A 24,747-nucleotide genomic window follows, 5' to 3' on the forward strand; every position below is an offset into this window, starting at 1 on the left:
ACCTGAGGGTGGTCAGTGGAGACTACCTGGAAACCCTCTTGAAATACCTGCATATGCTGGCTTTGACGTCAAAGATTAGAAAGAAAAGTCTTCAGTAATTTCTTCAATAGGTGCAGAGTCTGGCTGAGCAATGAGAAAGAACAGTAACGAGAAAAAAAAATACTGTACTGTCCTCTCCCATTTTCCAATCCTACTAGGAAGTTTATCTTCACAGTCAGCTACACTGGATTTGCAGCCTTCAAAATTTCAGATCTACTAGATCAGGGATGTCAAACATAAGGCCCGCAGAAGCTTTTTATCCGGCCCTCATGTTCTCAGCTGTTGAGCAAGGCTGAGGTGTTACTGCTGTAAGGTCAGCCCACCTGAAAATTGGGCTCTCTTACATCTTGAAATATGTTCAAGATTTGTGTATTTTCTCTTCTGTTATTTGCAGCTAATGAGTTCCTAAGTGAGAAAAAAGTGATTAATTTTGGTTATGAACGATTTAATGACATCACTTCCTGCCTAATGACATCACTTCTGGCCCTCAGCAGGTATCATGCATGCTGTTCGGCCCTTGGTATGAGACGTGTTTGACACCCCTGTACTAGATGCTGTCCCATAGCACTGAACAGGTCAGAGTACCAAAACTTGACCGACACCCCCCCCACACACACACACAAGTATAATACTCATCCTAGTATTATGTGCCCATGTATTCATTCTGCATCATGCTGGTAAGTATACCACCACATGAATTTTTTCAGCAGAACCCCAATTCTGAACCAATAATCTGAATTATAACCAGGGTTGTCTTTATCCTGATTAGGCCAATTTGACCCAATTGGGCCCCATGCCTATCGAGGGGACTCATGTTGTGGAGGGGAATGGCTTGCCCACAGCCAGCACCTAGCATGGAGGTAAGGGCAAGCAGAGCTCTCGCAGGAACCCTCCCACCCACTGCTGCTTCCAATTGGACCAAAATCAGGCCACTTCAGAAACAGCTCCCACACACCCCTGCTTCCAACTGGCCCAAAATTTGACCACTCCAGAAGCAGCTGGTAGTGATCAATGTCAGTGCATCATCACCAACTTACTTCTGGGTGCCACAGGAGCACCCAGTGCTACACCTGGCTCAGGCCACTGTCACTCATCACAGGTAAGTGGGGGGGGGGGAGTGGGGACCACTAGGTCCATGCAAAATTAGGCCCTGCATCTCTTAAGGCCAGCCCTGATGACAACATTAAAATGATCATTTAAGTTTTGCAGAGTTCAACAGAAACTTTCACATAAGAATGCAGGTTGTGTTTAAGTTAAAGAGGAAAAGTAAAAATGCAATCCAATGTTCAGTTCAGATTTGGTTTGACGTCACCATATCTAATGACTCTACTTTTCTTGAAATTGTTTCATTACTTCCTTTTAAAAAACAGTTCTTCAGCAGTCCCGTACTTGTTCTGCAAGGTACCTTAATTGAAAAATATTTGCCTTGCATATTTATTGCATTCTAGTGTTTAATGCAATAAAATCAATTTGAAAGGATGTGAAATGTTTTCATTCTGCTTAAATAAATAAGGTTTTGGTGGGCCATTAGCAAATCATGCTTCTTTCAAGAGCTATTAGAACCTGCAAATTTCTTCTGTGGTTTGACTGCTTTACAGTGACTTTTACAAAATATTTTGTAGTCATTTCATTGCAAGAAAAACTGTTCTCTTTAATTTTCGATGCTATGCATTTAGTTTTTAATAAGTTAATTAAACATCATGGGAAAAGAATTACTATTTTCTTCCCAAGAACGTCCCTTCTTAATCCCTGACTAAGCAGTCTAGCAGTCCTGAAAGATTCATCATACTTGACAGCATTTATAATGCAGTTTTGGAATACACAGTTTTTTTGCTACTGTAAGAATAAGATAAATGCTGTCATTTGTTTGTTAACAATCCTTATGCTCTGTTGTTGCCCTCCACACTTAAACCACATATTTGTTGTGGGGAAACGTTATCGCACCACAAGCCACAACCCCTGGCTTCCATAAAAGCCCTTTTCTATGCATTTAGCTGAACATGAAGAGTGTGGCCAACCCTTCCATAGGCACACATTCAGTGGAGAACAACCAAATTGGGAACTAATCATTTACAGAATCACCATTCCCAGGCTTTGCTGATTGCCCGCCATGGTAACTGTTTAACAGGTTGAAACTCTCTTGTATCAAGAACCATGAGAGCAGGGGTGGCCCATGCCTCTGCACTAATTGATCCCCCCTCCCACAATTTTGCCTCCCCCTGCCTGCTTCCCCTCTGAAAGAGGGGGGAGGGTGGGAAATGAACGTGGCAGGGGTGAGGACTAGTGAGTGGCCAGGCAAGTGCCTGCCCAACGGATAGGGGAGAGAGAGGTGCCCTCTTCCTTTTCCCCCTTCTTTGACTTACGAAGAACACAGTCTCCCTCCTCCCCCCTCCCTCGTCCTTACTCCTTCCATTTCAAATGAGCAGAAGCGCATGCATGGAAACAGTGCTGTTCTTGTGTTGTTCACAACAGTACTGTCAATGCATGGGATTGGTGCTGTTCCCTGGAATCAGAAGCAGCTTAAAGAAGGAAGGCTGCATGTTGCACTGTTGTTCAGTAAAGGGAAGGGAGAAAGGAAGAGCAGGGAAGACAGAGGGCTCTAAATCACCTCTCTCTGCCTGTGGTGCTTTGTAAGTACTGGGTGGGTGCAAAAAAATAATTTGCAGCTTCTTTTTTCTTTTCTCCTCTTCCCCCAGCAGTGCTGGAGTGAGACTACAGCAAGTTGGAAGTGGATCAGAGCATCTTGCCAGTGTCCATCACAAAGACCACCAGTGTCCATCACAAGTTCAGTAATTTTGCCAAGCCTCCACTAGGCAACATGGTGTTGTCTATTCCTATCTTATCATGAGGTTCTTCGATGACATCTTTAAAGTCTGTGGTAAAACTCAAGCATCAAAAATGGAAAATAAAAAAGAAATGAAATACAGTGGGCTCTGCATCTGTGGATTTGAGAGGACCTCCAAGATGCGACCAAAAACTAGTTCACAATGGTGACTTCCAGTCGCATCCTAGAGGCTTCTGAGGCAGGCAGGAGGCCAGATGTCAGCGACGGAGGGCCAGGTTTGGCCTCCAGGTAAGTTATTGTGATGACGTGCTCCCCCCCCCCCCATGGATTTCTCTATCCACAGAATTTGGTATCCATGAGGGGAATTTGTGTCCTGGAACAGATCCCGCACTGATACCAAGGGCCCACTGTACTTATTTAGCTGTTTCCTAAGATTTCTGTTTCCTGAGATAAAAAACATACTTCATGTGAGCCAAGGAATTATCACAAGGAATAATACTCAACAATTTCATTTCATGCTTGTTAAGGTCAACCTTGTATATTATATAGTTTTGAAGTGCCTTGCAGTGCAAGTTAAAACATTCAAATAGAAAATTTAGAGAAATTATGCAAGCAATAGAATGGCATGATTAAAATGCATTAGATACAGAAAGTCATATCAGTGCAAAACTGTATCAGTGTCACAAAATATGATTTTTGAAATTAAAACACATTAAACTACATACAAATGCACTACAGGATCTTTCCTGTAATATTTCTATTTGAATTCCAGATGAGGACATTTAAAGATTAAGAAGGCATCCATCTGATGGTTCAATATATACATTCTATTAACCTTGAAAATTAAGAATACTATTGAACGTAATGTAAATTACTTTACTGGTATGTTCTGCAAGGTGCGGGTAGAATGGCTAAAAAGAAATGCATACATTTATGCCTCAATCCTACCCTCACCAGCCTATGGGATGCAGTAGTGCCACTGGGGGGGTGCTGCATCCTATTGTGGGGGGGGGGTGACCAAATGGTACAGGAGAGGTAAGTAAAATATTTTTTACTTGCCTGTATGTCACTTGGCTGTCAAAGGCCTTCTTAGACCTACACCAGCAATTTAGCTGATATATTTTTGAGGAACTTTAGCAGGCTCTTTCAAACATTTTTGCAGTTTCCCAAAACTGATGGCAGGAGAAAGGGAAAAAAAATGTAGTAAGTCAAATCAAGTAAAAGTGTGTGTGTGTGGGGGGTGCACACACACATGTGCAGGGGGAGGGGTGCTTATATCTCCGTAAGCCTGTAAACTGTCTCCCCCATATTGAACCTGATATAGGGGTAGGGGGGATGGAGAATAGCCTCAGAAGGTATTTCCAGTTGAGGGGCCAAGGATCCCTCCACTCACCAATTTTTGCTTTACAAGTGCCCACATTTTCCCTTATCTTGGCAGTGACAGGATTCTCTGTTTTTGCAAAGAAAGTGTATAATTTCGGATTGAAATATCCTTTAGCTCTGGGATCTGACTACCAAGGGAAAGAAAACAATATGGCTCTCCAGAAGTGATGAGGCGTTATTAGACTGTTCTCCCCCCCCCCCCCCCAATTCTGAATAAGAAGAAAGATGAACTAAGATTTTATGTATAATGATGTCGTCAGAATGCTGGCTCAAACAATACTATCTGCCACTCCCAACCCTAGCCATGTTATAGCATGCAGCTGCTCAACAGAGGTTGCACTGCATGCTATGCTGGGGAGGGGGTTTGATAAAAATATTTGCTTTTTACCTAAGCCCTGGTAGGCTACCTGATTATACCTGAGTAGTTGTAATTCAATAGTTATAACTTACACTACACTATACTTGAGGCTACCAGTGTATTTCAGAGAAGAGCCAGGGGGTGGGGCAAGCATAAAAATGGGAGAGAAGATCAGGCATGCACGACTGTCACTTCTTCCCTCCCCAACATCCCGTTTCCTCCCCTAACATGTGTCATTACTCCCCCTCCTAGCCCTTAGCATGCCCCTTCCGCCGCAGTAACAGCACCTTAGGATCCACTGTCATGAGTGCCACACCTCCCACCATTTTCAGCAGCAGTCCAGCAGTTCAGGACAGCAGCCCAGTTTTCATGCTAGTTTCAGCATCACAAGATCTCAACAGGAGTGGGGTCTACATGATCTTGGATAAAGACACTTCACGAACATTGCGGTTGTTGCAAATATGTTCTTTCATTAAACAGAGCAACTCTTCTGACTTTCTATGGACTGGGCTGTGTACAAACAAAATGCTTTAAGACAGTGGTTCTCACACTTTTAGCACTGGGACCCACTTTTAAGAATGAGAATCTGTCAGGACCCACCGGAAGTGATGTCATGACCAGAAGTGACATCATCAAGCAGAACCATTTTTAACAATCCTAGACTGCAATCATACCCACACTTACCCAAGAGTAAGTCCCATTTACTGTCATTGTTAAAAGCATATACAGAGTAGCCTGTTCAAAGTACAGGTCTGCAACAGTTCCCCAAATGCAGTCACATACCATGGTAGCATCAAGTCTAATACGTTAAAAATAAAATACTGAAATGAATGGGGCTCGCAACCCACCTAGTGGGTCCCGACTCACAGTTTGAAAAACACTGCTTTAAGAGTTGCTGCTACCAATCAGTGTCCCTTTTTTCCATGCTCTTTACAGTAACATCTAATACAGTACCCTATGCGACATGACATAGTTATGCTTCATGGCTGGCTCAGTCATGTTATATGTTGCGTGATATTAGGAGTCTTAGTTTGCACAGTGGGACAAAAGACACCATGCCAGAAGCTGCTGCTGTTGGAAGGGCCCAATGCTATCCAACTTTCTATCCCCAATGCAGCCATGCCAACAGGGCGTGTGCTGCATTCTGCAGTGGGGAGGGGGACAATCATGGAGGCCTCCTCAAGGTAAGGGAACAAATTTTCCCTTAGCTCAGGGCTACATTGCACTGGAAAGATGGACAGGACTGAGCCTCAAGAGTTTCAGTTGCACTGCCTCTTATGCCCCATCAGTGGGGAAGCCTGAACTAGGATATGGATCAGGAGGGAGAGGACCCAGAAGCTGTAGGGCTGCTCTGAAGGCTTTAAAAGCTCTTTCAAAGCCAATGATGAAATGAACAGGCTAGACATTGAGGGTTCTGGAAGACTTCAGAAAGATAAGGCTGTCCTGCCACCCAAGGAAGCAACCCCTGGGGAGATGGGTGAGACCTCTGCCCTGAACAAAATCAGAATGACGATGGGTTAAAATAGTAGTTATGATGACAGAAATGAAGAAGTGCACACCAACAGCAAGACTTCAGCAAGATAAGCAAGACTGAAGCAAGACTTCAGAAAGATAAGGCTGTCCTGCCACCCAAGGAAGCAACCCCTGAGGAGATGGGTGAGACCTCAGATCTCTGCCTGAACAAAATCAGAATGATGGGTTAAAATAGTAGTTATGATGACAGAAATGAAGAAGTGCACACCAACAGTGCAAGGAGTTTCAATGTTCCTCACACCATTTCTATAGCAAAAAGTCTACTATTCTAGTTGGGCTTTAAAAAAAAATTCTGCATGACAAGAAATATTTTCCAATGGAGAACTGAAGCTGGAAAAGAGAGGGTGTGCTCAAAATCAGCTAGTGGGCTATGGGTGAAGTGGTACCTGAACATGGCTCTTATATTGCTTCTCTTTCCTTAAACATCAAACAAACACATTGCAGAAGAAAAATGAAAATAAAAATGTAAAAAAAGCAACTTCACAGCATGTGGTTTTTCTGCATGGAATGTATATCGGATGAGTGCACCCCTTTTGGGCTCAGGGTTGCTGCTGTAAAGGAGATGTTGGGATGGTTTGGCCGATACTCTGAACCACCCTTCCAAATATGTCTTCCTCCTTATGTCACACTATCACTTAACAATGGTTTGGATGAACAACCAGCCACACAATTAGGCAACAGTGTGAAGAGCGGAGAGGAGATGTGTGCATTCATGTTCCTTCCCCATGCATATAAATAAATGGACTGGGTCAGGGTGTTGACCAGCCAAGGTCACTGACTGTTAAAAGCACCAACCACAATTTGAAAGAACTCTGCAAACTTTTCCAATAAAAAGTTGAGAGGTAGTGTGCCAAACCACAGTGTCTGCTCATGCTGGACAATTCAGATCACGTTTTTATACTTCCATAATTATCTCCATAATTTTCTAAAATGCTCTTTTATGCATTCACCATCTCTTAAATGGCTTTTTAAAAGCTTTGTGTGTGCTCATATACTTACCCCATTAATGCATTTTTCATTCTTTTATCTCTCATTTCACTCTCACTGCCCAAGGATTTCTACTTATTGTTCTTTTCCCTCACTATACATTTTCTTCAGTTCTATCATCAGACCTGCCACCAAAGATCCTTCTTCATTCTGTTTTCATTCCAAAGTAATTTATAATCGCCATCTGGCAACGGAGGGGCTTTCATAGTCAGTTCTCTCTTGGCTCTTTATTTCCTCACACACATGAGGTTCTGAAACCATGTTTACTTTTAACTCCCAAGACAGCTGCACTGTCCCCTCGCATCTTCATCTCTGTCTCAAAGTTCCCTTTTTCTTGTCTACTCATGTCACCCTGTCATTTCTTATGGCACAAATTCTTGCATCTCCACATGTCCCAGACATTTCTCTTTCACCCTTCGCTACAGATTATATGGAGAGTGATCCCTGTGGGGGGGGGGGTGCACGTGCGTGTGTGAGAAAGCGAGAGAGAGAACATAAAATTGCTGATTTTGCTTCATGACATTCTGCTGGAGAACTGGATGGATTGCTGTCCTAGTCAGATCAGATGCGGTTGCCAAGAGAAACATCCAACATTACAAATTACACACGCCTAGAGTACTGGGCTATTTGAACAGCTGCCTTTATTTAGCAGATTGTTTCAATGCAGGAAGATTTATCGGGAAATGTATACACACTTTTTTCCGTCTAACTGGATTACCGTTGTATTGATTATGAGGCAGATACTCATTTAGCCAGAAATATAACTGGGCACTGGGCAGCCTGAATTATGTGCCTCCTCACTACTGCAGTTAGTAAGCTTTGAGTTGAATGAATATTCCTGGTCTCACAACTAGTTAGTAAACCTTACATTGATATCTGCCAACTTTACCTCTTTGGAAAAGAAAACTACTATGACTGAGGCAGCTCAGATCTCCAAGACTCAACCACATTAAATACAGAGGATGGGAAACTGGACATCATTTTAAGCACCTGACCTTGGATTGTGTGCCTATTTCTAATGGCCAAATCCTATCCTTTCCCCCTGTCCCACTGGTGCAGCTGTGCTGAAAAGATGTGGACGCTCTGGAAGGGAAAGGCAATGGGTTTCCTCAGACCTGCACCAACTCTTTAGCTGGCACAAGTTTGAAAACAGAAAGGGAGACTGCAAAAAGGGAGGTTAGGATCTGGCACACACCATCACAGCCAGATCCACCCCTCCTGCAACTTCTCTGCCCTGTTCCTCCCCCTTCCCTGCCCACTAATGCCCTTTCCCACCCCCACTGCTGTCTTACGTGCTCCAATGGGTCTGGGGAGATCCACCAACATCTGAGAAGTGCTACTGCCTCTTGTAGTAGTGCTCCAAAAATGGCCACCGATGGAGCTCTGTATGCTCCGTAGGCAGCCACTTAACAGCGGAATTTTGTCCACTGTCATAAACAGCTATGCACGATAGCCCAATCCCAGATAGGATTGGCATGTAAATTCAGCAACTAGCAGCCAGACTGACTGCACAGATCAGAACTGCATGAATCAAAGACTAGGGATGATCTGTTTAACCTTCTGTGCCCCCAGCCCCAATTTCATCCACCACCACCCCATGACGGCTATTTGTCCTGGGAAAACATTCCCATTAGTGCCAATAGGAACTTTCTTTCCTCGGCAAATAGCCAACACAAATTTCTTTCCTTGGCAAATAGCCTTCCCCCCCCCCCCCAATCCAGATCAACACCATGGATGGGAAAAATGTTTTTTTCAAAATGCTGCCTCCACTGCAATCCCAAAATTCTGGGAGAGGAGTTTGTCCCAATCCAGCTGCTATAAAAAGAAAAGCTAAACCCATCAGCACTAATGACATGATTAACAAAACTTGTCATTTGGCTCTTTGAACTGCCACAGTCACAAGGAACTTCTAAATGTCAGCAAAAAGGACTATCTTATAACAATTTGAACAGCTGGGTTTCAAAATAACCCCCAACCTCTCTTCCCCCAGCACACACACTCCAGTCCCCACATTTCCTAGGAGCACTGGCCAAATTTCCTGAAGAGCCAGACCTCCATCTAAAATATTGTATAGGCAAAAAATTCTGTAATACTTAAAAAATTCCTTATAGGGCAAATGATGAATGAGAATGAGGAATGCAATGAAGCCTTCTCATCCTACCTAGTTGCTTGAATGATAAAGTTATAACAATATTTATCTATGGAATGTGGAATCATTTCACCTGTCTTGTCTTTGTTCTTCCCTGAGAATATGGGCAAAAATATTAAAGGCCTTGAACTCTGCCTGCAATTTGAGAACCATCTATAGAACACAGCTGCTTAGGAACGCACACAGCTACAGTCCATCCTTAAATGCATGAAATAATTGCAGCCAGGCTGTAGGCGTTACTATGCATGTAATTTCCTATTCCCATATATATATATGGGAATAGGAAATTACCTTGAGGAGACTCTCAAGGTCTCCGCAAGCAGCTGAAATTCCCCCACAGGATGCAGCATAGCACCACTGCAGCCACATACATAGGATTGGGCTCTAAATTCCGTACAAGCTAGAACGGCATACATGCGTGATGAATTCACTGAATCTTCTATACCAGTGGTTCTCACGCATTTAGCAACGGGACCCACTTTTTAGAATGAGAATCTGTCAGGACCTACCGGAAGTGGTGTCATGACCAGAAGTGACATCATCAAGCAGGACAATTTTTAACAATCCGAGGCTGCAATCCTACCCACACTTACCAAGGAATGAGTACTATCATTGTTTAAAAAAAGTAGCTTGTTAAAAATACAGGTCTGTAACATTTTCCCAAATGCAGTCACATACCATGGTAGTATCAAGTCTAATATATTAAAATAAAATATTGAAATGAATGGGGACCCACCTGAAATTGGCTCGCAACTCACCTAGTGGGTCCCGACACAACACGGTTCTATACCAATTCCTCAGCACTATGCACAGTATTTGTTACATCTCTACTACAACCAAAGCATTAAAATAATTATTGTACCTAGAAATTGCCATAACTACATTATGAAACTCCTAGTCACGTCACTGCCTTATCTGGTTATGATTCTTTGAAGGGCCTATGTGGGGTGCATGAAGGGAGAATCACGACTGTGCTTAGCCCTCCTGATATTAAGTAAGACTTGGAACAGGTACGATCCTGATCTTCTACCAATATACAGAGCTGAATAAGGGTCATGATGCATTGGCTTGTATGTGTATTATGTTGGTATTCCATTGCAAAAATCTTATTGTAAGCAAAATACAACATACAGTAAATTTTGAACGTAATTGTACAAAAAAATTAATCAAAATTAACTGAAAATTGCATTTGCACAAATTAGCCATAGTTACTATCTAAAAATGTGGAAACGCTTTTATATTCATTAGTAATAAATAAATAAATAAATAAATAAATAAATAAATAAATAAATAAATAAATAAATACTTTTAGGAAGGGACATTTTCCCACTTCTATGCACAAGGTTTAAAAGCATAATCTTTTCTAAGTACCAATTACTGCAGTATGTCCTCATTAAAAGGCAATTTTTAAACACCAGATATATCATAAGTAAGTGGTACAGAATTACAATCACTGTTTCTGTTTCAAATATGGTACCCATGGGGTAGAAGGGAAAAAAGAAACTGAAACTTGAAGCTAGTATTCAACAATGTTGCAATTAAGGGCCCGATCCAATGCAACTTTCCAGAGCCAATGCAGCCCCGTGGTAAGGCAACAAACATTCCAGTCCTTTGAGGAGGCCTCCATGACTGTTCCCCCTGGCAAACACCCCACTGGCACGGTTGAATCAGTGCTGGAAAGTTGGATAGGATTGGACCCTGAATAGGCTCATCATAAAATAGAAAACAAAATAACTGAATGAAATCCAGAGAAAAGTATGTGTATTTAAATCTCATTGAAATAAATGGGATTGGGGCTAACCTGTGCTGAAGTTGCAGAATTGGGACAAAGAACTGGGTTGGGAGCAAAAGAGACTTGTGCACACATCCAAAGCAAAGGGCTTGGCAATAAAAGCCCTTTGTACCTAATGGAATCCCACTCCAGAGAGCCCCCAGATCTTCAGGGGCAGCTGCTGGTGAGATGTGGGGTGGTGCTGCCATAAACAGGAAGATGAAAATTGCTTATGGACCTATCCAAGCTAGTACAGGATGACTTTTTGTTATTTTCACTCTCCTTCAGTTCTGATGCAGTACAGTGTACACTGGACCCACAGTATCCACGGGATTCAGCATCCATGGATTTAAATAATCGTGGATGATAGCAGCTACTGGGGGCAAAATTTAAAGTACAGTAAAAAAACAGTATACTAAATTGGGTTTCCTATCTTTGCATGGCCTGACTACGCCATTTCCCAGGCTCTGCAGATACTTTTAGGTTTGAAAGACCCACTTCTGGGTCGCATAGAGGTTCCTTGCTCCTCCCAGGTTCATCTCAGAATGCAGAGAGACAAAAATGCATGTGCATGTGTGTACGAGAGAGAGAGACAGAGACAGAGAGAGAGAGAGAGAGAGAGAGATCTGTATATATACTGACAATGTTTGTCAGTCAAGTTAGCTGACACATTCAGCTGTGAGTCAAAGTGGTAAGTAATCAAGTGGTGTACCTAACTATGTGAACCAGCCTCTAGGATCAGGCCATCATGTGGAGTCTTATGAACTCGTTTGACAATCGGAAATGGAGCCAAACGACCAAGCACAGGATTGGGACTTCTCAGCCTTGGGACTCTGTCACCCCAAAGAGATTGAGTGGAAGAAGAGAGTATGCAGCAAGGGCACCTTCTACCATCACTATACTAACAGTCCCTTTGCCCACCAGTTTCTCCAGCTTGCTGCTGAGTGGGACTTGAGTATTACCCCACAGCAGGAGGACAAAAACTGTGGAATGAGGTAGAAGAGGGGAACCAAGTGCTCCGGAAGAGGCAAATTCTCCATTTGTATGCCTCACCTCTTTGAGATTATGGTGAACCACCGTGTGCCCTGCCTGAGGGTCCCCCAAATCTAGGAACAAACACTAGCTCCTTGCTATTCAGACAGGTATCAGAGAATGGCTTGAAGGCACATAGCAATATAGTTGCTGAACTTCAAGCAGTCTGGATGCAGTCAAGGACTGGTTGGGAGACCATCTGGGAACCCTAGGTATGCTGCCTTAAGTTTCATGACAGGATCTCTCAAAGGGTGGGACATAAATATAATAAGCACATGTAGTTCTTAAGTCTAGGAAGGAGGCATCACCACTACAGTTACACTTTGAAGATGACATGTAGTGTCTCAACATCAGGACTATGAACCATATGTAAGCAGCTGAACCGTCACACATAATTTTAAATACATTTTTTTTCCTGGGGAAAACTAGCCTCTGTGTACATTTGTTTCTTGATGCCTATCTTTCCACAGAACAGCATAATGATTTTTTCCCCCCAACATTATTTGTCATAATCTTACAGGAAGCTTTTCTCTTAACATACCCAATTACAGTACCTTAAAAACAACCCAGTGGCATGTTTAATTTAAAAATACTCAATGCTGACTGGAAACAGGCACAGCTCAAATCTATCTTTTTGACAGTAACTTGGCTCCCTGTTCTACAAAATAACACAAATGTTCGGCTGCTTGTTACCCCACATTATCAAAATTTAAACTCCTGAAAGTAATAAAAATGAAAATCCCGTGATGTCACCTGACCAGAACTTGGTGAGAAGCCAGGCCAAAAAGGGTAAGATGGTGGATTTGGTCAATTTAATTCTCAGATAATTTTGCCAAGGAATTGGCTGTGCTTTCTGCGTTCAGAATTGTTTAAGCCAGGGGTGCTCAAACTTTCAACTTTAGGGATGCTGGACCTTTAACAAGTGTATAGAAGAGAGAATTTCAGCAGGTGCAGCTTGTCATCTGTGGGATGACAAGTTGCACCTGCTGCAATTCTCTCTTCTATAGAAAGGTCCAGCATCCCTAAAGTTGAAAGTTTGAGCACCCCTGGTTTAAACACAGCATTGAGGAATACAGCTACAGAAATTTATTTTGCAACCCAATACTATCCTGTGCTGGAACAGGCAGGACAGTTGGCCTGCAATGTATCCAGCACAGTGTTTGAGGTGGATCCAGCACAACTTGGAGTAAGGGAATTTATTTCCCCTTATCCAGTGTTGTGTGGCAGCCACCTCAATGGAGCTACTCAGATCTGCGCCAATGTGAAATCTCTGGCACAGATTCAGGCAGCCCAGTATAATGGCAGGTTGCTTGGGAGGGGGATTAGGATTCAGCCTTAAGTTCCAGGGGTTTTGGTTGCGAAACCGAAGTGCCCTTTTAAAAAAAATTATTTTTAGATGTTTGGAGGTGTGGGGAGTCCTGCTGAGGGTTCCCTGGTACCTCCAGGACTCCAGCACTGCAGATAAGTAAAAAAAAACCTCCCAACCCTGGCCACAAGGCTGCCTTAGCCCCTCCCCACACACACTTACCTCAAGTCTCAAATACAGAACCAAGAGGATATAGGTATCTTGTTGTCTTGTGTGCTCCCTCAGGCATCTAGTGGGCTACTATGAGATACATGAAGTTGAACTAGGCGGGCTCTTGGACTGATCCAGCAACGCCATTTCCTACCAGCAAAGGATAACAATGACAAGGTTCTCAAAGATGGCATGTGTGGGGAGAAACCTGAAGCAGGCATGGACCCATCTCAAGATGTTCAAGTCATCAGGCTTGACCTTGCCGCTGGTCATGGAAAAAAGTTTCTGTTCTTCAGTGTCTAAGGACAGGCTGATGTTGTTCAACAATGAGTTACTTTTATTCATTACTTTTTATAACAGCAATGTTCAACCTTTTTCATCTCACAACACACAGACAAGGCACTAAAATTGTCAAGGCACACCATTCATTTTTTGACAATCAACACAGTACACCAACCGGCTGGTGGGGGGCTCACATCCCCCAACGGCTGTACTGACCCTCCCCCAAACTCCGACAGCACACCTGTTGACCATTCGTTACAGACCAATATGCCATGGCATACTGGTTGAAAATTGCTGTTTCTTTTAAGACAGGTATGTCAACAGCAGGGAGAGGAGGAACAGACTTCTTAGCCAAGACCAATGGCACCTGCAAGAAATTATTGTCACTTACCGTTGCCTCACAGATAATTTGGCACCATATGGGACCAGAATTACTCTGCTACCACTAAATCTTTTGTTTTTGCTTTTTTAAATAGTCAGTCAAATAGTTTTTCTTTTTTAAATAATTTTTAAAGTCAGTTAAGTAAAAACGCAAAACACAGGCCTCATGTATAGGCAGAACTGAAAAGGAATTTAAAGGTGAAACTATACCTTTAAACTACACTTATGGCAGGAGCTAAAAGCAGATGGTGAACATAAGAACAGCCCAACTGGATCAGGCCATAGCCCCATCTAGTCCAGCTTCCTGTATCTCACAGCGGCCCACCAAGTGCCCCAAGGAGCACACCTGATAACAAGAGACCTGCATCCTGGTGCCCTCCCTTGCATCTAGCATTCTGATATAGCTCATTTCTAAAATCAGGAGGTTGCACATACACATCATCGTTTGTAACCCGTAATGGATTTTTCCTCCAGAAACTTGTCCAATCCCCTTTTAAAGGCATCCAGGCCAGATGCTCTCACCACATCCTGTGGCAAGGAATTCCACAGACCGACCACACGCTGAGTAAAGAAATATTTTCTTTTGTCTGTCCTAACTCTCCCAACACTCAATTTGAGTGGATGTTCCCTGGCTCTGGTGTTATGTGAGAGTGTAAAAAAAATCTCTCTATCCACTTTATCCTTCCCATGCATAATTTTGTATGTCTCAATCATGTCCCCCCTCAGGCATCTCTTTTCTAGGCTGAAGAGGCCCAAACGCCGTAGCCTTTCTTCATAAGGAAGGTGCCCCAGCCCAGTAATCATCTTAAGTCGCTCTCTTTTGCACCTTTTCCATTTCCACTATATCCTTTTTGAGATGTGGCGACCAGAACTGGACGCAATACGCCAGGTGTGGCCTTACCATCGATTTGTACAACGGCATTATAATATTAGCCGTTTTGTTCTCAATACTTTTCTAATGATCCCAAGCATAGAATTGGCCTTCTTCACTGCCGCCGCACATTGGGTCGACACTGTCATCCAAATACCATATTTGGATCTAGCCATTCAAATGTGCCATCCACGCAGCAGTGTATATTTGTGCACACATTACAAAGTCTGGTGTATTTAAATTACAAAATGCCAAGTTTTGGAGGAAGCAGCCAGCGCTAGCTACTGCTTGAATATCATTTTTCATGAATATCTTTTAAAGAGATTGCAGCACATTGGTACATAATTCTTACGCTGCATTCAGCTTTTTCCTTCTCCTTTGTAGGAACTTCATTACCCACTTATAGTGCATACTGTGGTATTATCCCCTGAAGCTCGCCCTTTCCTTATAGAAGTTCCAAACATTTCACACCGAGGAAGCCATTAGCCCTTTCTGTTTTAGGCGTACTTAAGAGTGAACTGATATGATTCACCTTCTGGTTTCTAATTTTTTCCAGTCACATACCAATTTTCCTTCTACAGAACCTTCACACAAAAGAGCGGTAATACTATTAATTGTCTTGGAATGTGAAAATGCACAGGACAGAGACAGCACAGATATCCTGTGAGAAAATTTATGAAATGGAAGACAATAGAAAAGGAAAATGCCACTAGTAAATAAATGTTTTAACTTTGAAGAAAAACACAATGCAAAGCTAAATTCTATCATCCATCTGATGATGCAGAATTTTCAGAGGTCACCAGAAGATTCCTGGATGTGCAAGCACAAACTCTTATATCTTTCCTCAGAGAGGTTATTTCCTAAGAGTTGGATGATAACACAGAAATCACAAAATTTTTAAAAAAATGAATTTAAGATAACATTACAACTGTCTCAAATTCATTTTTTGAGACATTAAAACTGTCTCATATTCACTTGTCCTTTAAAACCAACAGTAACTGGAGGTTAAGGGTCCAATCCTATCTAATTTTCTAGTGCCGATGCAGCTGTGCCAATGGGGTATGCACTGCTTCCTCTGTTGGGGAGGCAGTCACACAGTCCTCCTCAAGGTATGGGAACATTTGTTGTTGGGCTGAATTGCGGTTAAAACAGGTTACAACAGGTGCTGGAAAACTGGATAGGACTGGGCTCTAAGTCATGACTGAAGTCGCACAATGATACACAATGTGCAACTTAAGGCTTTGATTAACTTCTACACTATTTAAACAGTAAAGATGGTTTAGTTTCACCTATTGTGGTCTCATAAATCACAGAAAGAGATGGGAGATAAAAAAAAGTATACACCAAAAAATGGGTGCATAATGAGAGTAATATGTGAGATAACACATCTGTACAACTTATATAGCACATAACTAGTTGTGCTTAAATTCCAATTTCCATACATTTTTAAACACATGTAAATTTGTAACAGCCTTACAGCCCAATCCTATGTGGGACGGGGCTGTCAGGGGACAGTGTTCTGTTGGAAGCCATTTTGGGAGTGCTTCTATAAGAGGTGGCAGCGCTTTGCGGTCATCACCAGTTCCCACCACACCTGTCAGACCGGGTAAGACACAGCGGTGGGAGTGGCTGTAGTAGGGGAGATTTGCACACAGCAGATCCTATCAACTCTTTTAGCAGCCTCCCTACCCCTTTCTTCTTCTCAGACTTGCACCAGCTTCAGAGCTGGTACAGGTCCAGGAAGACTCATTGCAGAGTGGGAGGTTCAGGGAGGGGTAAGGGGAAATGATTCGCTTTTCCCCTCCAAAGCTTCCTGATCCCCTCCAATATAGCAAGCTCATTTTTGATGTAGTGGCACTGGCAGTGGGGGGGGGGGGAATAGGATTGGACTCTTAATGTTATTTCAAATCAAAGTCTTTTTGATTTTGTAATTTCTTTCTGTTCTGAAATGGAATACTGTTTAGGTTTGTTTTGTAATTCTTAAAAATCAGATACCACCTTTTTATGTTTTTACAAAGGGACCTTGCAAAACAGAATTCAGCAGTCTCTATTTCTACAATTGTAAATGAAGATGTCTTGTGATTTATAAGAGAGAAGAGGTATTTTATTGAGTTCCATGTGTCTAAACATCTTAGGTCATGTATTGCAGATCATGGTAAGGGCACTTAATTTTTTCCTACGAAACTTTAGAATGGATGGATGGCATGGAATGGATAACATACTGGTTTAAACTTATTTCTAAGCAGCAAACAAGCTCCAGGTGGTCTTCTCTTTGTTTCAGCCAACATTGTTAGTTATAAGCACTGTAAACTTAAATTCATGGCTGAGCGCAAATGGTGGCAACATCACACTTTTCAGTATTGCTCTTCATACCTCTTGCAAACAGTTGATCAGAGCAAGAGGAAGCAAAAACTGACTTTTCAGTCATCTACAATCCTCATACAGCTCACTCAAATTCACACTGATCTGGCTGGCACTTTGTAATTCAAAAACACACCTGTACTTCTGCCAGCAAAGCTACAGAGAAGCTTGCTTCTCCAGCTCATCCTGCTTCTCCAGCTCATCCAAATCCGCAGCAATAGCAACCAGCAAACAAGCTGAGAAGCATCCCCCCAGGCCATAAGTACGTGCCAACAGGTACTTAGACTTAGCATTAACAGGTATTTAAAATGGAGACTTTGAACCCTCCCTCTCATCATTTTTAAAACTGTACAGCTGATCATTTTGATCCCAAGGAAAGAGCACACCCTCGGTGTCATGTGCAATTTTTGATCTAATCTACAAAGATGGAAAGAAAAAGGAAGCCTATGTGGAAGAGGCAAATTTTCAGTCACAAAATTGCTACAGGCCTACACACAACCAAGGCCAGCTGGAGGGGCCCGAGAGACTCAGGTGTATGTTAGCTGGAGTTGTACATCCAGGAATTGTCATTGTGTCACTTTGGAGCATCTTCATACTCACAATTCACAGTGCCTTAATGCTGCCTATTTCATTTTCATAAGGGAATGATCAGAATCCAGCACAAAGTTAAGCATATTAAAAGATACAGATTTCAGTGGGCTTTAAGCACTATTAATTCTGCATTGAATTTGGTCCTCACCTGTAACATCTCAAAACAAAAAGGTAAAGTTGCTGACTCCTCAGCTTCAGAACATTACATAAAAAGTAGCTCAGAACAAGTAACCAGATTAACTGATACATGACAATTATATGCAATGTTCTTGGCCGGGGCGCCCAAACCCCAGCCTGGGGGCTTTTTGTGGCCCTTGGAGACTCCAAATCTGGCCCATGGGAACCCCCCATTTTCCAAAAGCCTCTGGTCCAACGGAGACTTGTTGGAACTCGCACTGACCCAACATGACTGCCTGACACAAGCTACAGGCTGAGTTTTTTCTCTGATGCTTGAAGCAGCAGCGGCAGTGAAGGAAAGGCCAGCCTCGTTTTGCGCAAGGTCTTTTATAGGCTTTAAGCTATCGCGAGACCTTCAAGTCTCCACAGCTGCCACTTTGGGTCTCCAGGGTAGCCCATGTGCTCACCACCCTTAACCCTAACTACAGAGAAGAATAGTGAGTCTCGCTAGTCTCAAAGCACATCCCTGATTGTCTCCTGATTGGCATTATTTTAACCACCCCCATGTCCCATGTGCATCACTGCCTCTGAACAATTTATGTCTTCATGTATTTTATTTCTGCTCAAGAGGTGTGCGGTTAGGAGTTAACTGCCCCTTTTTTGCCTTGGTCGGTATGTTTGGTAAAAGCACATCCCTGATTGTCCCATGTGCATCATTTCCTCAGTAAAATTCATTCATTCTATAAGCAACATCTCTAACGTATTCATGTATGTAAATTTATGTAAATATATTCAAATTCTAAATGTAAATTAGGGCACAATCCTATCCTGCACTAGAACAGGTAAGCCAGGAGGCTTGCACTGTATCCAGCGCAGTATAGTGGCCAGAAGCAGCTCAGCCAGAGGTAAGGGGAAACATTTCTGCCCTTCCCCTGCCCAGGAACACTTCCCTCCCACCTCGCCCCTGCCTCCCCCATGCCTACCTTTTCCTCTTGCGGTGGTCCAGCCAGGCCAATGCAAGACCCAGTGGGGAAGCCACCACATCAGCTGGATTCAGCCTCCATGTGTCAGCACATCTCCTTGCGCCAACGTGGCTTCCTCCCGAGGAGGCACAACCCTCCTGGGCCGGCATAAGGGACTTGCACCAACCCAAACCCAGGTCAGGATTGCACCCTTAATTCTTTTTTTCCCCTGGCCCCTGACATAGTATCAGAGAGATGATGTGGCCCTCCTCCCAAAAAGTGTGAGTACCCCTGTTCTAGGCTAATACTTTCTTCAGGAGCTGTTAACTGTGAGGTATATTTAATTTACTACTTTCTTGGTAGTATTCTGGGAAAAAGAATACCATCCATCTTAGGGGAGAAAGTGTTGTCTGCGGCCCCTTCCTATCTGTCACCTAATGTTGAAATCAGTTGGGACATCTTCATATCAACACATATACAAAGGACAGGGGTCTGTTAGAAAGCAATCACTGAAAAATATCATGACCTTTGGGGGAGACAAGTAAAACCACAGGTTGCAGCCGTTCCTGCTGAGCAAATTGCCTCGTCTCAAGTTTATAAATGGTTTTCGACTATTTTTAAGCATGGCTAAAATTTAGCAATTTGCTCCAGCAACTGTTCCTGCTGTGTGGATTGCAAGAATGATTAGGCCGACTATGGGCAAAGTGCTATTTTTTATGAGCCAGTTCTTGGATGCAAAGTTGCAAGCTTTCATGTTTCTCAGTGAACTTCAGGCTATGTATTTAACAGTGACAAATCTGACCATTACATTTTAAGATCACTGCAGTGCATGCCATTTTTAGAAAAGTTAATTGCATTTCTTGTATTTTGTCCATCCATCTTGAGTTTTAGACAGAGTGGGGGAAAAAAATTTTGAATCCTGATTGCTAACACATATGTACGGAACTTACCCCTGCTAACTGGGTGCTCTTCTTTTATTTAGCAGAGGAAGAGTAACTGGCCCTCTTCATCACAGCAGTGTCTTTTCTAGTGGCTGTCTGCTGGTGCTCTTTTGCATCTTTTTAGATCGTGAGCCCTTTTGGGACAGGGAGCCATTAGTGGTTTGATTTTTCTCTGTAATTCGCTTTGTGAACTTTTCGTGGAAAAGTGGTATAATAAATACTGTTAAGAAGAAGAAGTCAGTGATTCACTGGAACTTACTTCTAAATAACAGTGCAATCCCAACTTGCGCTGGAACAGGCGGGCCGGTGGGCCTGCACTGTAACCAGCCCACGTTTGGGGCTGGTTAAGACTTGGTCCAAGGAAAGGGGTAAAAAATTCCACTTACCCTGGGGACAGCCACAACAGCCCCAATGAGTCTATTCAGATCTGCGCCACCTAACAAGATGGCACAGATCCAAGCAGAACGGAGCAGCCAGGACCTGCTCTGCGCCATTCAGGGCCAGGATCCAGCATAACTGCTGGATCCTGGCCCCGCCTCCTGCTCCCTACCCACCCACAGGACCACTCACACTCTTCCTGCTCCAAAAATACCTCCTCCCCGCCCCCCAACCCCCATGCCAGCCAAGCTTGGCCAGTGCGGACCTACCTCATTTCAGCACAGCAGAGGCTGGATGCAGCCTCTGCAGGTTGGTGCGTGTCCCTGCACCGGCCCAGCTTACTCCCACAGAGGTGCAAACGTGCTTTATGGCACGTCTGTGACCCTCCCAGGCCGACGCAAGGGCACAGTTAGGATTGCGCCCTAGGTGTAATTAGGATCAACAAAGGAATAATAAAAAACAGAATAAGGTTGTTCATAAAGACTTGTGCATTTATCATTTAATTTAAAATCTATATTCAGAAGAAACTAATTCTGCACACTTGAACAGAAGCAGTTATTCTGTTTCCCTTCCTCCAAGCCATAAAGAGAAACAGTTCCTAAAGTTATTTAAAGCTAGGTGGTGACAAATTAAACTTGTGCAACCTCTAGCAGTCATTTTCAACCACCGTGCCGTGGCACATTGGTGTGCAGCGAATGGTCCCCAGGTGTGCTGCATGAATTTGGGAGAGGTCAACTGTCAAAAAACTGATGGTGTGCCTTGATCATTTTAGTGCCTTGCTGGTGTGCCATGAGATGAAAAAAGTTGAAAATCAAGGGCTGTAGTGGAACACCAAGTCCCTTTTCTAGGGCATACACATACACCACAATAAGTATAACATAAGCATTTTTCAAAGTGATTTTGACCTAGAAGTTCTAGTCTTATTATCTAGAATTCTTAACTATTAAATCCAAGAGTGAAAAGAAACATAGCATAGGGAACTGCCTTGTAGCTAGTACCGTACTATTATCTGTACTGACTGGAAGTCAATCCCCAAGGTTTCCAAGCTCTACTTGAGATGCCAGGGACTGAAGTTGGTGCCTTTTGCATGCCAAGCAGATACTCTACCACTCAGCTATCAGCCCATCCCTCTGAGCCCTGTGAGTCCTGGACAGCATACAGACACATGAGATGGAGGCCAGGGACACAGCTTTGAATTGGCTGAAGTGGTGATCAGTGACATCACCTTGAAGCTCTGGCCTTAGGGGCAAGGGGGCAGAGCAGCTGGCAAGGTACCAGCTGCAAGCACTCTCCCTAATGAGGAGCCTGGCTGGTATCAATGATAAAGAGAGGTCATGGTCACAGGGAGGAGGAGAAAAGCAGAGCTGGATATAGACACAAAGGAGGAAACAGAGAAAAATGAAAGCAAAGACCAGGAAAGAAACAGAGAAAGGGACACTAAGGGAAACACAGAGAGTGGGAGAAGCACATTTAATGCTTTTCCTTCTTTCTACAGAGAGATATCAGAGACACGGGCAAGAAAAAGCCAGATGGAAGGAGAGAGGCAGAGATCTGGAACTAGAGCAGGATGGGACACAAGGCTGGAAGCAGATAGAGAAGGAGGAGTGATTGTCCAAAGACTGGTGATGGGTCAAAGTGTTACCAAAAGAGCTGTTTTGTTTAGGGGAATTATTATACTGCACTTATTGGAAACTTAGGCAGGCTGGATAACAAGATGGCGTAAGGCAGAGAAATTCCCTTTTGCTTAATGAGGAGACTGAGAGAAAGATAACTTTTAATAAAAGATTATAGTTTTATTACAGAAGCACAAAGGTAAACATAATGCACACGGAAAAATGGTAAATATATGTTTCTTGGTCCTAGTACTTGAATCCAGTGTACCCAGCTTTCATGGTGGTTGCGTGTGGAGAGTATTTGGTGCATCCAAGGAAATTAGAAAAAGGAAAGGTTGTAGGGAAGGATTTTAGGGGTCCCTGGTCTGCCAAACCCAGTTGCTGACTTAAGATGGGGAGAGAAGGGGAGAGAAAAGGGGGGGGGAAGAAGGGAAAAAGTTCCAGATGCAAGATAGTTACCTGTCTTGTAGAGCAGTTGGATGGGCGGGGGGGGGGAGAGTCCTGTGTGGAGGACCCTCTGACACAATACAGATGTGTTAGTCCTTGGAGGGGGAGCCAGAGAGAGAGAGCATGTGGCAGGGAAACCCTCTCTTAAAAAGGGATTTGCAAAACGTGCTGAGCTGGATGGTAGCTTGTTTATTACCACATAGCAGGGTAAACATTGAAAAGATCAGGATGTCCCTTATCAGCAAAATTCAATGGGGTCTAATGGCTGGCTTCCTAGCTGGGGGAACTTAAACAATACAATGAGTCAGCAACACACAGAAGGCAGTTCCAGTTTGCATACAGTACTTAAGCAGTGATTGAGTTAAAACAATACAATGAATACAGTAATGTAGGAGACACTTACTATGCCAGACTTCTTCATAGGGAGGCGGATTTAAGATGCCTATATGTGTAACCACAGGGAGGTGGAGGTTGTGTGAGCTTGTGACTTGACCTGAATGTTGAATGTAGGAGACACTTAGTCCATAGTACGTAACCAGATAGAGAGAAAGTCACAACTAAAAGGCAAAAGGGGATTTTCACGTAACAAAAGGGGTAGAAAAATCCAAGAGCAGGTGCAATTAAGGTCCAGCCTGCAGGGAGGGGCAGCAGGCAAGACCCTATCACACACACAAATGAAGGTGAACTTCCTCAATGCTCACCCTTGTGTCAGAGGTGGGGACAGGCATTGCTATCCCACCTAGAGCTTAGGGCATCAGGTGGGTTCAGCATACAACTTCCAATGGAATAGTTCTCACACTAGGAAACCTCGCAGCACGGCTGCAGAGGGAAATGGGCGCTGCATTATCGAACCTTGCCCCAGGAAGGACACAGAGCTCCAACACAGAAGGGATAGGCAGAGACTGGCTGGGTGAAGGGGCTAATTAAAGGTGAAGAAAACTTAGGCAAAGAAAGGTTACCCACCCTTTCAGGTGGGGAATTCTCTCCCTGAGTTCCTTTTGCGCAACTGTCAATAAATTCCTATAACTTCTTGAGCCTCTCTGTTACACTCTAATTTCTTTGACTGTCATGTCTCATCACAATCCTTTCAAGGCTGAGTTGTCCTATAGGGGGAAGGAGGAAGAGGATCAAACACCAGCAGCTGTAGTGTGTGTCCAAACTGGGAGAAGCAGATAAAGAGTTGTTGGTAAACTGTATAATTGTACAACCTTGTGCACTTGTATAACCTTGAATCCAGTTTCAAATTGAAACAACTTAAAGAGAAAGAAATGTATGTTCTGTCTCTCCATTTCTCTGTATGGAGCAGCTCTTATTCCCATCCTTAGGACAAAGTGCTTTCAATTATAGGTATTAGTTATTAAATGATATAAATGTATCACACTGCAGCTGATATTATGCACTATCATTTAAATAAAGACCACTGTTGACAACGATATCTGAGGAAGATAAGAATACACTTCTCTAATAGCTACAAAATTGGGAATGATTCAAAACAGCAGTTTTTCTGTCATTACAATGAACTTCACTGAAAGCACTCCTAAAATAAACAAGGAAAACAAATACAGAGTTGTACAGCTATTTCCTACAATGCTAATATTGATTCTGATAAAGAAACACTCTGCAAAGAAGAAAGTGAATTGGAATAAAATATGTGCTCAGCCTCACTCAGACAATATGCAATTACCAAGAACTCTAATACCTTTGTGTACACATGTCTCTGAGTACCAATACTTGGCTTGTAGTGGCACGCCTGGGCAACTTTCACCTCCTCAAATGACATAATCACCAGTTACTTCTGGGTTGGGAGGCCAGATGCAACGTGACCAACACCAGTAAAAGGCTCAGGATGGATGGGAGGGCTTTTTCGAACATGAAAAAGCAAGCTATGGAGCTCTCCTAGCACTGTTTGCTGTGTCGCATTCCTGTTCTCGCTGCTGAGCAGCAGGTGTCCAAGGGTCTAGTGAGTACCACCAGACACTACCTCGTACCATTGGTGGTATCCAGACAACTGGTTGAGAAACACTGCTGTATATGTATTTTTTTAAAATTTGTTAATATTCCTTCTAACCCAAAACGTGCCTTAGCATCTACTTTTTGTAACTTTTGCTATCCTGAATAATATTTAACACATTTATGAAAATGAACCAACTCAAGCACTTCCAATACTCTGTATATTTTGACAGGTTTTTAAACCCAGAATCCAAGTAGAAACTATAGTCAGTAAGCCATTTATAATCCAGTGGTCTGAGT

The 24,747-nt window shown here is 43.1% G+C and overlaps 1 protein-coding gene across 1 annotated transcript in view; it reads right to left on the reverse strand.

Annotated features, from left to right (window-relative positions):
* The window catches only part of HTR7 (5-hydroxytryptamine receptor 7), a 51,366-nt gene that overhangs the window by 13,584 nt on the left and 13,035 nt on the right, over nt 1-24,747 (reverse strand). The gene's annotated exons all lie outside the window — the stretch shown is intronic.

This window comes from Tiliqua scincoides, chromosome 3, assembly GCF_035046505.1.
Source record: "Tiliqua scincoides isolate rTilSci1 chromosome 3, rTilSci1.hap2, whole genome shotgun sequence".
Taxonomy (NCBI): Eukaryota; Metazoa; Chordata; class Lepidosauria; order Squamata; family Scincidae; genus Tiliqua; species Tiliqua scincoides.